At 42.3% G+C, this 16,256-nt stretch overlaps 1 protein-coding gene across 7 annotated transcripts in view; it reads left to right on the plus strand.

Annotated features, from left to right (window-relative positions):
- LOC135502008 (uncharacterized) overlaps positions 1 to 16,256 on the plus strand; it is a 188,193-nt gene that overhangs the window by 112,966 nt on the left and 58,971 nt on the right. The window lies entirely within an intron of this gene.

A 16,256-nucleotide genomic window follows, 5' to 3' on the forward strand; every position in this document is an offset into this window, starting at 1 on the left:
ACATTGTTTCCATCAAGTTAAGCTGCGAGAAACCGATCTTCTGTTGATATTTCTCTCGATTCATAATAATGCTGTACCGATAAATGTCATCATCATCATCATCGTCAATATTAGTCGAAGGTAAATCCTGTTGACTTTATTTTACGGCATATAATCTCACAGTATGTACAATTGTTCTTGTCCCAAAATCGTATTCAGGTTTTATTCTAAAATATCTTTCAGCTCATGAGATAGGCAAGAAAAAATGATCGTATCCAAGTGAATCCAACAAAGATCCTGCGACGTTGATATTGTTACTTCATCCTCTGTTGAACGTCTATTATGACGTCACGCATTATTATGACGTCACGTTTATGATGTGTAAACAAAGATATCTATCGATAGCGACAATCTCAAAAAAATCATTGCCAAAAGTTGTTTTTTTTCGTATTGGGTTTTCAAATTTAGTAGTCTCAATATCACCTAAATCACGTCGTTTTATGGAAATGTCGTTTGTCGCAAAACTCGTTTCAACTTGTCACCAAAAGTTTGTATATATGTTTTTTATCTTTAGACTGTCACCAAAGTATCGTAAATACAAGACCCAGACGCCCAACTGTGATTCATCAGCCGCATTTGACACTAGCATACTCCCATTTCAATTCAAACTTCTGCGAAATAACAAAATTTGGACGCGGTAGAATTTTTTTTTTGTCGCAAATTACATCGCCCGCCATCTTATCGCAAAACCACGTGACTTTCCCGAAGAACTACTCAGCGATCGGGTTAGTTCGGCCGAGCGCCACATGACCAATGTCACTTCACACGGATGAACGACCACACCGGCACTACGCTAAAAATAGGATAGATACATGTAGTTGACGATTGTAGTCATGCGTCACTCCACTCACATCAAAACCTAACCTTATTTACCCGACAAGGAAGCTCAATCTTACTGACTGCTCTCTTGCCGAAGAAACCCTACAGACCAATAATCTGCGTCAGGGCCGCGACGTCGGGTAATTCCTTTGTTCTGTGGATACGATTGCCCTTGTAACAGACTAATATCATCATAATAGAGCGAATACGATTATTAAATTGGCGATTTGCCCTTTGTAACTCATTAGTAATTCGAAAACACTGGGTTCTCTTCCCACGAAACTGGACAATTTGATAAGGATAATTTTCTTTGTCTTTCCGAGTTTGTTATGTTTCTCCATTAGACATGGCCATGATGCTCAGCCAGCCTGGTAAAACCAGGCGCCACCCTGCGAGAACTGGTCGATCGCTGCGGTTACAAAAACGTACCTACCATCCAGCTTTGCGTCAGGAAAAGACCCTCTAAAGACATCGTCAGCGGGTTCTTCAGCACCAGGCAGACAAAGGATTTTTATCGCTGCAACCTGCAACGAACGTAGCCTTAACCACAATATGACAGTTAATTGCGACTAATTAGCCAATCCGACACCGCTTTCAAAGTCACCTTGGGAAATTGTTCCTCCCAAACAAGTGTGAACGTCAAAGGAGAAGTGAATTCTTTACAACAGTTATTTCTTTATGGTATACACAAGACCAGGTAAAAAGTTTGAAACAAAATGTTTCTTGTCCGAATTCTTTCTAAAAATTGGGATGGAGGGGATGGAGCACGCTTTTTATTTATTATTAATAGTAGCCGTCAGACTCAGTGTCCGTCTTATCAAGGGTAATCAGGGCAAATCTTGATAAAACTATCGACCTCCACGAAACAGCATTCATGTAGGTCAATATGAATAAACCGGCAAGGACAAATATCAAAAGTAAAGTTTTTATCCATTGGTGTAGAAGTAGAAATATCCTCCTGGAAAAGGTGTCCGGTCCTATTGTTTTGTGACGGATTATGGTATACGGTTCTACACAGGCCATGATTACCAAAACTCATAGATGAAAGCGAATAACAGAGTCCTTTGTTTCCTGGACATTCTGTCCGACGAAAATTTAAACTTTTACACCGACTAAAATTTAAACTGTCCCTGGGAAAAACGAATTCTGTTATGCACTTATAATCTCTAAGCTATTGGCGGTCATCGCCTTGATAGACCATATAACCCGTCAGAGTACAATACAGGACCGGACACTCTTTCTAGGGGGGCCTTTTTTACGTCTACACCAGTCATAAATCACTCAGCATGCGACCATATACTCATTATAGGAACCCTGTGGAGGATGTCGCCCGTAAGAAAAATATTTCACCCCAGAGAGAATGCATGGGACATTAATGTCACTATAAATCTCTGAGATCGTATTTGAAAGTGCCAGTTGCAGAAAAGCTCATCAATACTTGGTATTATCAAGGATATATTTGAAAAGCAGATTTCACTAGCAGAAGAACGAGTGATTAATTTCAACTCTGATATCTTACTGCAGGATTTCATTTATTTATTTGTTTATCAAAGTAGCTCTCACTGCCACGACAAACCCTGTTAAAGAGGACCTAACGCGATGCAGACAGCGGAACACGCTTGAAACCAGCGTTGATTGAAATCAAGAGAACATGACATACACTTCTTATATTCCTCTTGATAAAATGCTATCTAACAATTACTACGGACGGTTTCATGCCGGTGTAGCAGATGAAAATATCCCCTGGATAAAAGTAGAGAGGAACCGGCACTGGCTAAAGGAGACGACCCTGACCACACAGCTCTGGGGCTCTGTGGTGGAACTCTCGAAGTCAATCTCACGACAATCTGCCCAATGTGAATGTGGAACTGGAGGTCAGACTCCAGCTCATGTGGCTTAAGATCTGCTCTCTAGGAACCGGCACTGGCCAAAGGACACAACCCTGACCACAAAGCTCTGTGGCTCTGCGATTGATCTCTCTACGACAGCCGACTTCATTACCGAAAACGGTCCGACTGTTTAGCGCGCATCTAAAAGAAATCCAAACACAGAAGAAGTCCCCCAGGATAAAGTGTCTGACCCTATTGTATTCTGACGTATTGTGATATATGGTTCTGTATAGATACCATGAGAATCATTCCCTCAGAGGGTAAAAACCCATTATAGAATATTTAGTCCCATGGATATTCTATTCGAGGACATTTCTAACTTTTAATAGACTCCCCTGCCTGAGTTTTCTCTCGACTCTCCCAGCGGCTAATACAAGAACTAGATTCTCCTGATTCTGAAGATTCAGATGATTTCAAATAAACCTCTAAATTAAAACACGTCATGCAATAATTCTCGCATGTTATATCCTTCAATTATCTCACGGAATGCATGCAAGGCGAGCACAAAGTGCAGCTGATCGCCAAAAAAAACGGATTCGTTCCCATGTTTTCAATTTAATCTCGATTCGCATAACATGGTTCTAATAAACTCCATTGATTGAACAAGCGAGCAAAACGTTTCTTTTTTCTCTTTCGGAATGAAGCTTTACGTACGGAGTAAGAAATTCAGACAAGTTCCGCAACCCTTACGAAGAGTACGTCGACGAAGTACGAAGCATTAGAATAGGGACCTTTCGCTACGCCGTTCCGCCGAGAAATCGATCGAGAACAATCGTGTGTTGCGTACGACGTCATCGATTGATGAGTAGCTTTGCCCGTTCCCGTTCTGGATTCCGTGAATGAGGCCTGTTTTTCTCGGCGTCTGTTCACAGTGGTTCAAGAAGAAAAATGACGAATTTGTGGGATTCTATTGCGGTAAGGCACCAGAAGTAGTATGTTAAGTAATTACGCATCGGTTTTGGCAAACAACTACAGGACGGGTTCAAAGAACCTGGACGAGGTGACGAATTTCATCCTTTTCGAACCTGAATTTGTCGTAGCTTTGTGCATCGGAGAGTCTATCTGGATCGAAACGCGGCCAGTTCGGATCAAACGTACTTCCCTTGCCTCCTAAGACTTCATTTACGATATAAAATGCCATAAATTCATCATCTTCAATTGCAAAAATTTGCAAGGCGTCTTAAGTTTGCCGCCATTTTGACGATCTCCATAGAAACCAAACTGTTTATCGGTGACGGCCATGCGGAACGCGTTTCAGTGTTTCCGGGAACGGGATCGGGAACGAGAAACGTTCTCGGTGTAGCGGTTCTCGGAACGGCGTAGCGAAAGGTCTCTAATGTCTTTTATCGGCGACTTCTTCGAACAAAATCACCGATTCTTTGTACAACTGAGTATAAGAAATGATCTACGAGTGTTCTGTAAATGAATGAGGCCGGGACAAGTTGGTACGATTATCTCGCCGTTCTGATAGGCGCTGCGAAACGGGAGAAAGGATGGATTGCAAATGCGCATGCGCCATATTAAGCCCTAGTAACTGACTTCTTACACATCGTTTCCCGCCGCTTGAGGACACAATAGCTGGAAGTAATGTTGCCAACCCAGTGCAAATACTGAGAGACGTCCGTGATGTACCATCGTGACATAACCAGTGGTTTTCAATACACTCCACCATATTTTTTATTTTGTATATGACGTAGGAGTAAAAATGCCTGATCTTAGGATGGTAATGGAGGGATGTGTGCTCATAATGAGAACAACAAGGAATTTATATAACAAAACGAGGGCAAACACGCCTCTTCAAGTTTATATTCTTACGATAATGGCTCCCTAATGCATATCTGACATTAAGTAAATGGATAGGTTTGATGTATGCCTCTTTAGCCTATTTTTCAAATCTATTTCATTCATGAATGTTACCACGATGCAGACACGGAACTCCCTCAGTGATGCCATTATTATTTGATTGAAGAATTGATATGATACGTGCATTCATTAATTGTTTGAAAGGGGTATGATTACTGGTCGTCTAGGAAAATAAAAGTGCAATTTTACACAATGCCGTAGTGCAGTAAGCATGCATATGAATTTGCTAAAAAATTGTAAAAATGTTAGGGGCCTATATATTTTCTGTCTTCACAACGACAGTGCTGAAATTTATCAATCTTGACACTAGAGGCGCTGATTTCGTTCCTTAAAACGCCTCTAGTGCTAGTAAGTTGCATCTTGAAAAGGAGTACCGCGGAGCGTAGAAAAGGGAATGCCCGCGAAAATGATTGCTGCCCTACGCGGCATTTATAGTTCTCCATAATTATATAAAATCACATGAAAATACACCAAAAAGTGTCCGGTTTTATTTACAAAGGTCATGATACTTTGTTTTCTAATGATAGAATAATCCGTTTTATGAAGAAGCTGACACTTATTGGGCCTCAATAAGACTTGAAGTTTCTGCTTTTTGATTAAGTCGAGTGCATTATGTTCAATTCTCAGTGGGGCAATTGGCAACTTGTTGCTCTCCCTCCAACTTATGGGATTGTCTGCCCCGTAATGATGGTAGGAATCGATAATTGCAATCCACCGGACGTGTGTAGATTCACTCCGTCATGAAATTATTACCAAGTGCAGTTTGAAGGCTCACACACTGTGTTTACTTCGGTGGTCGTTTCCATGAAAATGCCACACGCCACTGCCGCGCCGGCACAAGAGAACACTCGCTGTTCTTGGCAGATGTCCGATGATTGAAATAAATAAACCTACCATGTTGTATTTGCATATGATAAACTGAGTCTACACATACGGTAAATTGTCATGCAGCGATCGGGAAATTGGTACACACACCGATTGTGTACAGGTTGCGCGTGAGCATGCATGAATGTGGCATGCATTGCCTGACTATTAGTGTCGTCTGGTGTAAGAAATGGTAACGGTTAATAGATTTAGTTCGACCGATAGTAAATACATATGATCGAACGGCGTACCTCTTTAATGTGATGATGACATTTCGACCTCGATAAATCGAAACAAACAAAGCATACTTCGGATAGAATGAGGAAGTTTGCTCTCCTTGTGATTCATTATGTACTTAATTATGTAATTAATGACAATGATAGCTGTCTGGGATGACGGGATTAGGTGCTTCTTCGTCTCGACTATACTGTCTTCCAAATAAATTTTGTTTCGAAAGACTCTGCTGTACCGTAACAACTAGAGCTGTTGTTCCGCCAGCGCTTCTCGTAAACAGCTAATTATTGCAGTGCTAAATCAAATTCTATTGCTGTCAGTGTCATTGTTAATTAACAGATACAGGAGTTATTGTGAAGCCTCTCCGCCTTTGCATCCATTACGCCCACATATATGGTGACATTTTTTGCGCGAGCAGTTGTATTACGCTTCAAGCTGTTCCCTATATAAATGGGTACACCGTTCATAATTAATGGTGGTCCAGGTAAATAGAAATGCAGTTAAACACAATGCCGTAGTGCAGTTATCATACATACGAATTTGCTGAAACTTTGTATTTATAGTATTTTGTATATCTGTCTACTCAACGGCAACGTTGAAATTTATATTCTGTACGTAATAACACAATTTGAAGTTTTCAAAATCAATTTCAAATATTTAGCAAGCGACGTAGGCCTTTAAGCACGGTATGATGCTAGTGGATTTTAATACTCTCAACTACCGACACCAAGTAGAATTTTAAGAACGCAATTGAACCAATTGCAAAAACGTGTTATTTCGTTTATTTCAGTTCTGCTACACCTCTTCGCGATTACGACGAATACCTTTTAAGTCGAACACAATGCCGCTGTTCAATTTAGATTAGCCTTGGAGGAACCACAAGTTCCTCCTGGTTGAGTATAAGCCAGGGGGGATTTCACCAAGCCCCCGAAACGCCAACGTGAATGTCTACGCCATTGATCGATGTCCTGACAACAATGCCGATAGTCGATAGGCTTTCACGTGGACGTTTCGGGGGTTTTGTGAAATCTACCCACTAGTGAGTTTTCGCAAATCCCCCGAAAAGCCAACGTGTACGCCAATCCCATTGTTCGACCTCCCGATCACGATGTCGAAAAATGGGATTAGGCGTTCACGTGGACATTTCCAACCCGAACAAGAACTTTCAGGCAGCAGATTGGAGAAAATGAAATGGCAAAACGGTAAAAAAAGTGTTATCCGTTGTTCCAATGTTCTTGTTCCAATCTTGTCACTATCTTAATTGATTAATCGCCAACGCTCACGCGATTTACATTAAGCGTCTTTCAAGTCGAACACGAGTCCGCTGTCGTAGCCGCGTTCGTCCATATCCACTCTTTGATTAGTTTTGGATAAACATAATGCGTCTAATTAAGCTTCTACTCGGATCGGATGTTTGCTTGCCAAAAAAGGCTTCACAGCCAAAATAAAACCGAGTTAGCTTGCCTGATATTTCAATGAGAGACGTGGTTCCTGTTGCTCATTTGGCCGTTGGCGTTAAATTCTAAAGCTGCTATTGTAAAATGAAATCTACTGAAAAGGTATACCCATAGATGAACTAACACTTGTGTTTATCGCCAATGCTGATATAGCAGTAACGTTGGCGTTAAGTAGTAACGCTACGATTGGAATTGAAATCTGCTGGAAAAGATAACGCTTAGTTACGCTGTCTCCAGCGTTTGTCTCTAACGCTGATTGAACGACTTGGCCTGGCTCCTGATGTATTAAGTCCTGATGTGTTTCCAATTGACAATATGCGCACAGTTCAAGACTTGTATTTCATTGCCTAACAAGTGTGAAATGTCCAAGGTTAGACCTGTTTGAGTGTGCTGAGGACAAAGGATGTTTTTCTTCTTCATATGCCTTAAGCCGTCATCATAGGGACGGATACATTGCTAGGTGGAGGGTACATTTTGACAGTTACATCAGCTTTAGGTCCATGGTTCGATCATGCTTATCTGCATGTGCAAGCGAGCCAACGCAAATATCGTCAGATCCCAAAGGCCTAACTGATGACATATAGCATTTTCATGAAGGCATCCTATGTGGTAAAAAATTGTTCTTTCTACTATCTTAGTCTCGTCACATCCCTCCTGATCAATCGTCAAAGCCAACGCGATTGAATCAGCGCAATGAACACAGAGGCTGAGCATAATGTACGACTCCGATTTCTACTTCGAGAGTGAATTACAGTCGTCTAATGACAATTGAGATTCAACTGAAAAAAGTGCTTAAGGTAATCAGACATCGGAAGTGACATCCGGGATACCAATTTTGAATCAATGGCCATGTAGTTGTGTACGGCGCCACTAACCGGAGGCGGCCCAATGAGGGATATCTGATGTACAGACGTCACGAAAATGTGCCATAATAATTGCACTGCGCACGCACCCCAGGTGTTTTTCAACATGATTTTCATTGAAGGAAGCCAGACGAACTGGTATCATGTTGATATTTCTCTCGATAAAATAATGATGCTAACCCATGTAATGTTAATTGTGTACCAACATCGTATTCAGGTTTTAGTCTAAAATATCCTGCAAGTCATAAGGCCGGCGAGAAAAAAATCCTCATATCCTAGTGAATCTAACATCGATGTCTACTGAGTGGCGTTAGGTTCACGTGCGCAGACGACGAAAACACTGCACGTGACGTCAGAATGACGGCATTTTGAAACAGGGTTATCCGTCGTTGGAGGAGTTGGAGGAGGGGTAGGCCCATGTAGCGCTTTATACACAATCCGCAGAAAAACCTAAAATGAAATCCGCTCTCGCACTGGTAGCCAATGCAATCTAAACAATACACTTATAATACCCATACCACATATAGATAATCCATACCAGCATTGAGATTTAATCCATATTTGTCTATTCCAATACAACCATCACTGACATAAATTTTAATGAAGATCCTCTTCCCCAGCGTGGAGAGGTGATTATTTATAATAAGTTGTGTATATCACCCTAGGCAACTTTAATGAAGCCATTACGGCATCGCATTGACTGTCATTTCATCAGCTTGCCTGTCAGCGGCAAATGGAAAATACTGAAGTTGATGACTATCCGAATCACTGCTGAAATAAATCTGTCTGTGAATGACTATTTCAATCACTGCAGCATTCCATACACCCGTCGCGTCTGTCCGAGAATAGATTTCAGCGAGAATTCGTTATTTTTCATCAAACTTTTCACAGTTGGTAAAAATTGACGCGAGGAGTTGATTTGGTGATTTGGAAGTAACTTTGATGCACTGGTTAGTTTTGGGATCATGTGTAGATGACTTGCAAATACAGTGTAAGAGGAAAATGTACATCATCTGTCCAAGAATAGGTTTAGTTGAATTATTCATTGATTTCATCAGATGTTTCCTCTGTTTGATATGTTTAGGGAAATTGACAGCGCGAAATGTGGAATTGCTGATTTATGTTATGATTCATGGTAATGACATGGCATATGTCGTTATCGGGCGACATCTGCCTATAATCCTGATTACCTTGATAGCCGGAAGAAGCCTGTTGTATATAGTAACTTTAGTGGGAGTCCTTGCGTACCTGCTATGTCCTTTCTGAACCATCAGAGGTACTCCATTCGTAACCTCCCCTTTCCGGGTCGACGGAGTGGATCGTAAGCTTGATGGTCAAGCTGGCTGTGCCGGGACTGCAAAGATTATGTTATCTATCTGAATCAATAGACCACATGCTGTCAATTGGTAGAATGAACCGAAAATTATTTCCTCGTTGAATAGGCAGTAATGTGCAGGATCTTAGTCAGTAATGATTTCGAGCTCTCCAGCGCAGATTTTCGGCGATGTTAAAAAACATGGACGGCGCATAAAATATAATGGGCATAATTCACTTTACCAAAGCGTTAACGGATTTGCTTAATGCGGCGTCGTAAATCTGCCATTTGGAAAGTGATAAGCATATCGCATCGGACAGCGCGGCTCGTCCAAAAAAAATTGGAATAAATCTACATTCCGTATCATCCAGTTTGTGATACATCAATATTTGACCAGCCTCTTCCCAAGTCATTGTGCGACTCTGCTTTTTCCTGACGCAAAATTGGATTATAGCAACGAGTTTGTCCAGGCGTTGACGGACCGGAGCGGTCGACCAGCCAAAAAATCACGAGATCTCGCAGGGAGGCGCGTGGTTTCACTATGCTGGTATTTGCCTTCGTCTACAGTTGAATTCAGCATCCTTTGTTTAATTCCTGCTGCATGTATCAAATACACAGTCGAATTCGACAGCATGACCCAAAGTGTGTAGGCCTATACAAAATCACATCATAACTTCGCATTACCGGTTGAAATATCAAAGTCTATATCAGTCGGTAATATCAAGTCTTGATAAAAGCTAAGAGTTTGGAACTTCAGAAATAAAAAAGTCGGGTTTTTTTCTGAAAGGGGCGGACCAACTTTTCATGTGGCAGTTATTTTTGTTTTTATAAGTCTTTGTAAGAGATATCACTAAGGTGAACAAAGTGACACCTTATATGCAGCTCTAAACTTCTTTCGAGGAAGGAGATACAGGGTATTGCGTCGAAGAAACTATAAATAGATAGTCTCTTAAAATTAAAATTTCCCATGCCGTGGCGTGATAGTTGGCATTCTTTGTCTTGAAGAGTCTCAGAACCTTGTCAAAATATCATTTTCTTATTGGCCTGATGATCATTTCCCGACGTCACCTATCTTTCTCTCTGGCCGTGATACCCAATCTGTAACATATCTTCTTGGCGAAGTCTCCCCTACAGCCTTTGTGACGGCTAAATGATTTTTTGTGCCCAGTATTTTTGCTTAAGTTTATATGTTTTGGATGCCTGGCAGAAATGACTTACGTCATAAGAAATTTGACGTATCCAGTTATCGACACCATCATAGCTTATCACCGGCGTAAACGGACAAAATACAGTGGAACATTCCTTAGCGGACACATCTCTATTAAGGACACTAATTCTGGTCCCAAATTGGTTGTTTCCATTCAATTTGACCTCTCTAATCAGGACAGCTCACTATTAAGGACAGCATTTACCAGTCCCAACGGTGTCCTTAATAGAGAGGTTGTACTGTAGTGCAAAATAGCCCGATGCAGAAAAGAAAATCCGTTAAGAAGAGGATGGATCGATTCCGGCTGCAGTCGCTGGCCGAAAAATACCCCGCAATAATCTTTAGCCTGGAGTACCAACCGATGTGTGAAAACTTACAGGGCTAGGAGTCCATTGTTATGCAGGGTATTTTAATGCTACAGGGAACGTTTTTATATCGAATTCGGCTACACCGTCGGCATTAAAATGTGCACTTGTACAGGCGCCTCGTTTACGCGCCTGCGGTGTTTGATTTTTCGATCCGGCCTGATATGGACGGCGTGATCGAGTTGCACGTGTGGTGTTGGATTTGACAGAAGGGAGCTTCGATCAAAGAAGATAGTTTTCATCCGTGTGTGCGGACAACTCGTATTACACCGCACTGTTCGGTCTCTGAAATCGAGACTGATAGATGGAGCACGAACCCGCCAGCACGGTGTTAGTTCCTCAAATAGGCTTATCAAAGGGTTATCAGGGATAATCTTGATAACATCAACCCCTACGAGATACAGTTGTCATGGAGGTCGATAGGCAGGCAAATAAATGAATTGAACGTTGGTGGTACAGTCCGGCCGGATGATACGCTTTTTGTCATATCTGCCGCGCGAGTCCCAGCGCAATCTATCATAATCAAATGCGTTCATGGCCTTGAAAGGTTGTCATGGGGCGACAGCATCATTAGCATGGCATTGATGTGGAGGGGACCGCCGGGGATGACCCCAACCACTCCGAAAACGAGACAGGCCTTATGTGGTGGGATCAGCTATGATTGCCAATTATTGCTAGGATTATACCGTACTAAAGACATTCCTCTTCAAACGACACTTCAATGTGTGAACCTTTTTGAGTGATGATGTGACTTTTAGAGCAAGAGCGTTTTTTTCTTTTTCTCCTTCTTCAGCGTTCACTCTGCACTTGGAGGTGATTTTCTACACGGCCCAGTTGTTCAAAGCAAGTTTTGTCACTAACGCTGGCGTTAACTGGACGTTAAGTCAAAGCGCTCAACTGAAGTAGATAACGCCGAGTTAAGTTAACGCCGGCGTTAGCGACAAAGGTTATTTTGATCAACTTGGGCCTGGGAGTATTCCTCATCCAAGGCGGGATGAGCATATTTGCGTGCTATTAAAGTTAGGCGCCAATTGGGTTCATTTCTCTAGTGACTCCGACTTTGGCCAACAAGAATTTTGAATATTGGTCACTTTTCAGTGGAGAGGCGCTGTGCTAAGCTATCTATCGTTGTTTATTGTCTATCATCATTATCGCTGCGATGAGCATACAAATACCCGTTGTTGGCGAGTTCAATCTGTTTCCACGGAGTTCGATTCTCATCGCAGGTTGTATCGGTTACCGATTCTTGTTCGTGGCACCTGTGATGGTCCCGTAACGAGATTTGTTTTCTTCGATCGCATGTCACCGAAACAAAAACTTCTACTCGCTTCGGGGCGCCAAAGTGGTTGCATGCAACTTTGCTCCAGTCCCTTTATTTGGACTCGTGCCTTAAAGGTTGGCAATAGGTACCACCATTTTGGCTAGAACCTGAAATCTTAAATCAATTAGAACTCCTCCTAAGTGAAGTGAATACCTGGGAGGCTGTTCTCTAGAAAATAGAGAGTAACTTCCCACCCTTGTAATTGCCATTCACTTTGTTTTGAAAGAGATTTAACTGCTTTTAGATTTCAAGTTCTAGCCAAAATGGTGGTACGTTGCCACCCTTAAGGTATACTTGGTAATGCAACATCGTTACTTATTTATTTATTATATGGTCATCTGTTACATACGTACGGTCATCCAAGTATAGGTTTATAAGACACTGCAGTATAATATGTTGTGGTTACGTTCTAAAAGTCTGAACGAAGATTTTTACGGCGGAGGGCAAAGCAATGGTGAGTTTTCGCGAATCCCCGAAACACGAACGCGAACACCTGTCCCATTGTTCGACATCGTGACCAGGAGCTCGAACAATGGGATAGGCGTTCACGTGGGCGTTTCGGGGGATTTTCGAAAACGCCCTGATAATCCTTACGTTGAGCGAGTTCGTCCTTTATTATCAGAGCCTAGTTGTTCACTAGAACAAATTATGTTACTAACGCTGGCGTTAAATTAACTTAACGTTATCTCCTTCAGTTAAGCCCTTTGACTTAACGCCAAGTGAAGTTATCGCTAGCGTAAGTGACAAAACTGGTTTTAAGCAACTGGGCCTTGATAAAGAGTGATAATAAGAAGTGCGGTGAAAATGATATGATGATTCGATTGTTTTTGCAAGCAGTGATGTAGCGTGCATGTTGAGTATTTCTTGATGTACGGCTCAGTCTTGCCATTAAACTAATGGAATGTAAGTATCTCCTCTCTGCCAGTATAAAAACTCTGCTTTTAGCATGGATGCGGAAGAAACGTGAGAAGTGCGTGTTCACTGAAGTTAGAAGTGCTGAACGAAAAAGCAGGGACTACGGTGGATCACGAAAGGTATTGAAATATCTTTCGGCTTGGCATAGCTGCTGGAAATTTTCATAAGGCAGGTTTCATAGTCCTTGCGAATTAAAGAGCTACGAACGACCAAGTGCGTGTAAACAATTTGCGACAGTTTTTGTCGAGTCCTTTACACCAGCAACAACGAAGACGGATATATGTATGAATGAAAAGATTTAGTAATTAAAACATGAATATATCCTATCGCGGGACGCCGGATCAGACCCTGCGTGGCGCACCCAGCCGTTCCGTGGTGACCATCGTTGAGGCCAGCTGGAGCGATTGGTGCCACCATGAGTATTCATGTCTTATGCTACTAATGGTAGTGGCAGTGAAACTGGTGAGCTGGCATAATGAGATCGGATTTCGTAACCTTTTCCACTCTATAAAATCATTATGGTGTCAGACAAGGCGCTCATGAGATCAACTAAGGAATTGATACCGAAATGGAGGCATCGGTTGTCTCACCAAAACCGCTCGAGTTGGGCTAAAATATAAACCAAAACTGAGGCGTAGCCGAGGTTTTGGCCAATATTTTAGCCCCACCCAAGCGGTTTTGGTGAGAAAAGCAATATCTACTGTCATATATCAATTTCTATTCTAAAACATCTCATATTTAAGAACGAATAATGTGGACAGGTTTGAAATGCTTTTTGACGGCTTCCGTATTTTGCAACCAGCCAAGCTGCTTGGGTTGCTTTGCAATAATTCAAAACGAAGCTCGTTGACGCATTGTGCATTTACATGTACTGTAAAGTGCGGTTCATTCTAAACCCAGGTGTTTTAGAATAGATTACTTCTTCTTCTTACTCATAAGATCATGAGATAACAATAGCCCTCGCAGACAAGCGCGTTTTGTCGCTGCTACTTTTGATAATGATCGCGTGTCTGCGAGAAAAATCACAATTCGTAATTCGTAGTTCATGAAATGTACGAAACCCATGGCCATGTAAATAATGAATAATTTGTGCTTGTTTTGAAAAACCGGGTGCCCTTGATCCAAAGTAGAAATCCGTGAAGTTTAACATGCGGGCTAATATAAATGAGTGTCTGGAAACTCTCTTTGGAAAATGATTTATGTATTTCGATGAAAGTCCCATCCAATTAGCTAAAAGTTCGTGCATTTCAATCGGTCTTCGAATGTAGCTCAAATGTTAGTCAGTTGAATGCCATTTATATCCTCGTAGCTTACCCCTCCATACAGCCATGCGTTGCAATCAGTGTTTTCAAAGTCCGTTCAAATACATCTGTCACGGCTTCCAAGTTAGTTGCGTCTTATCCAGATTAGAATCTTTAAACCATGGCAGATTTATAGGATTCTTCACCAAGAGCTGTCCTGGTCCCTGGAAATCTTCCATATTCCATGCGGTTATTTACATCCAATTCGCGTCTTCAATCAGGCTTCTCCAAAAAAGATGGCACATTTCCTTGCAAATTCGTTGCATCATTTCTTTTCCGGCGTAGCCCCCCTCGCCCGGAAAAGGGTGTCCTTCTTATTATGTATATATGATGACAGATGCAGGTATATTTCTATAAAGACATATGCCCTTAATGCGGCAGAGATTAAAAACGGATTTTCCCCGGACGCTCTGGGACAGGACTATCACACCATCGACTGTAGTTCTTCGTACTTCGTCGTTCGTAAGGGTTGCCAAACAAGTCCTATGGCGTTTGACAAAATTCATCAAAAGAGCCATCCATGATAATTATTGTCCTTCAGTAATTTCACGAAACATAATTTTTCCAAAAAAAACACACCAAAAAACGTATCAATCCGAGGGAATAGATGTTCCTGCCAAAAGTTGCAGACATTATTTTACGGCATCACCAATTCGCATCTAAACCACCATGGTACGGGGACTTGCATTTCAGTGGACAATGGGTACTGCTACACAGGTACTAATCTAATGGCCTAATAAGATTCCCCCAAGTCTGATCTATCGACTGTTCAGTCTCTCGGGTCATGCGTCTTCGCCTTTGATGCGGCGAACCTATTACCATCCTCGTCACCAAAGGTCATATTATTCACGTCACATCGTAGTTGGAGAAGTTACATCGCTTTGTATTCTTCAGATCCACATTGGGTTTTTTTGGTCTTTTTCTTTTGGAATTTGCTCTGATCGTGGACACTGGATTTGGCATGCTGGGCCCGGTTGTTCAAAGTGCCGCTGTCTGGTTCTGCCGCCGCTAACCAACGTTATCTTAGCGTGCCGCCAAGTTTGATCAATTACATAGGCTTAGCTGCCACTTTGGCAACTAGAGGGCTCCACCATTGAGTCCTGCCATGGGGTACCGCCAAATTTTAGTGGAACCCAAAGAATTCCGCTAAGTTTAGTAGCGGTCACTAAAGCATAGCGGCCGCTTTACTAACCAGGCGTTGAACAACCGGGCACGTGATTCTTCATTCTAATAATTGGATTACATCGCCTGGATTTTCGTATCTTGTCCCAATATGTCCAAGGTAACACAGCCTAATCCACGGCCAGCGTGGAATTGAATACGAGTGTCAGCTTTACTAAAGCAGTTCAGAAAATAGTTATCCTGAATCGTCAGGCTTCCTCGTGGAGTGCGCCCATCGCCTGATCAGAGATTATCCGGTTTTCACAAGGCGGCAGCCCTGAGGAAATCGACTAACACGTAACCTTTTCCATGGGGTCGGGATAGGCTAAATCCGACAAAGGCAAGTAGACCTATTGCCTCTCCCAGACTGTTTCAACGGAAAGCTGCACATCATTTCTGCAGTCGATACGAGCTTGATGACTGATGAATGGCTTCACCTAACCAGATAATGACATTTGATAGTTATGCGGGTCAGCCCTTCAGAGACAAATCTGTCCACTCATCGCCAAGCCACCCGGGCCGTCACCCACCTGGAACGGCGATGGCCGGCTTCACCTAACCAGATAATGACGTTAGGAATCCGGGTTTGCCCTTCAGAGACCAATCTGTCGACTCATCGCCAAGCCTCCCCGGCTGGTCACCC

The sequence above is a fragment of the Lineus longissimus genome, chromosome 18 (assembly GCF_910592395.1).
Source record: "Lineus longissimus chromosome 18, tnLinLong1.2, whole genome shotgun sequence".
NCBI classification, from domain to species: Eukaryota; Metazoa; Nemertea; class Pilidiophora; order Heteronemertea; family Lineidae; genus Lineus; species Lineus longissimus.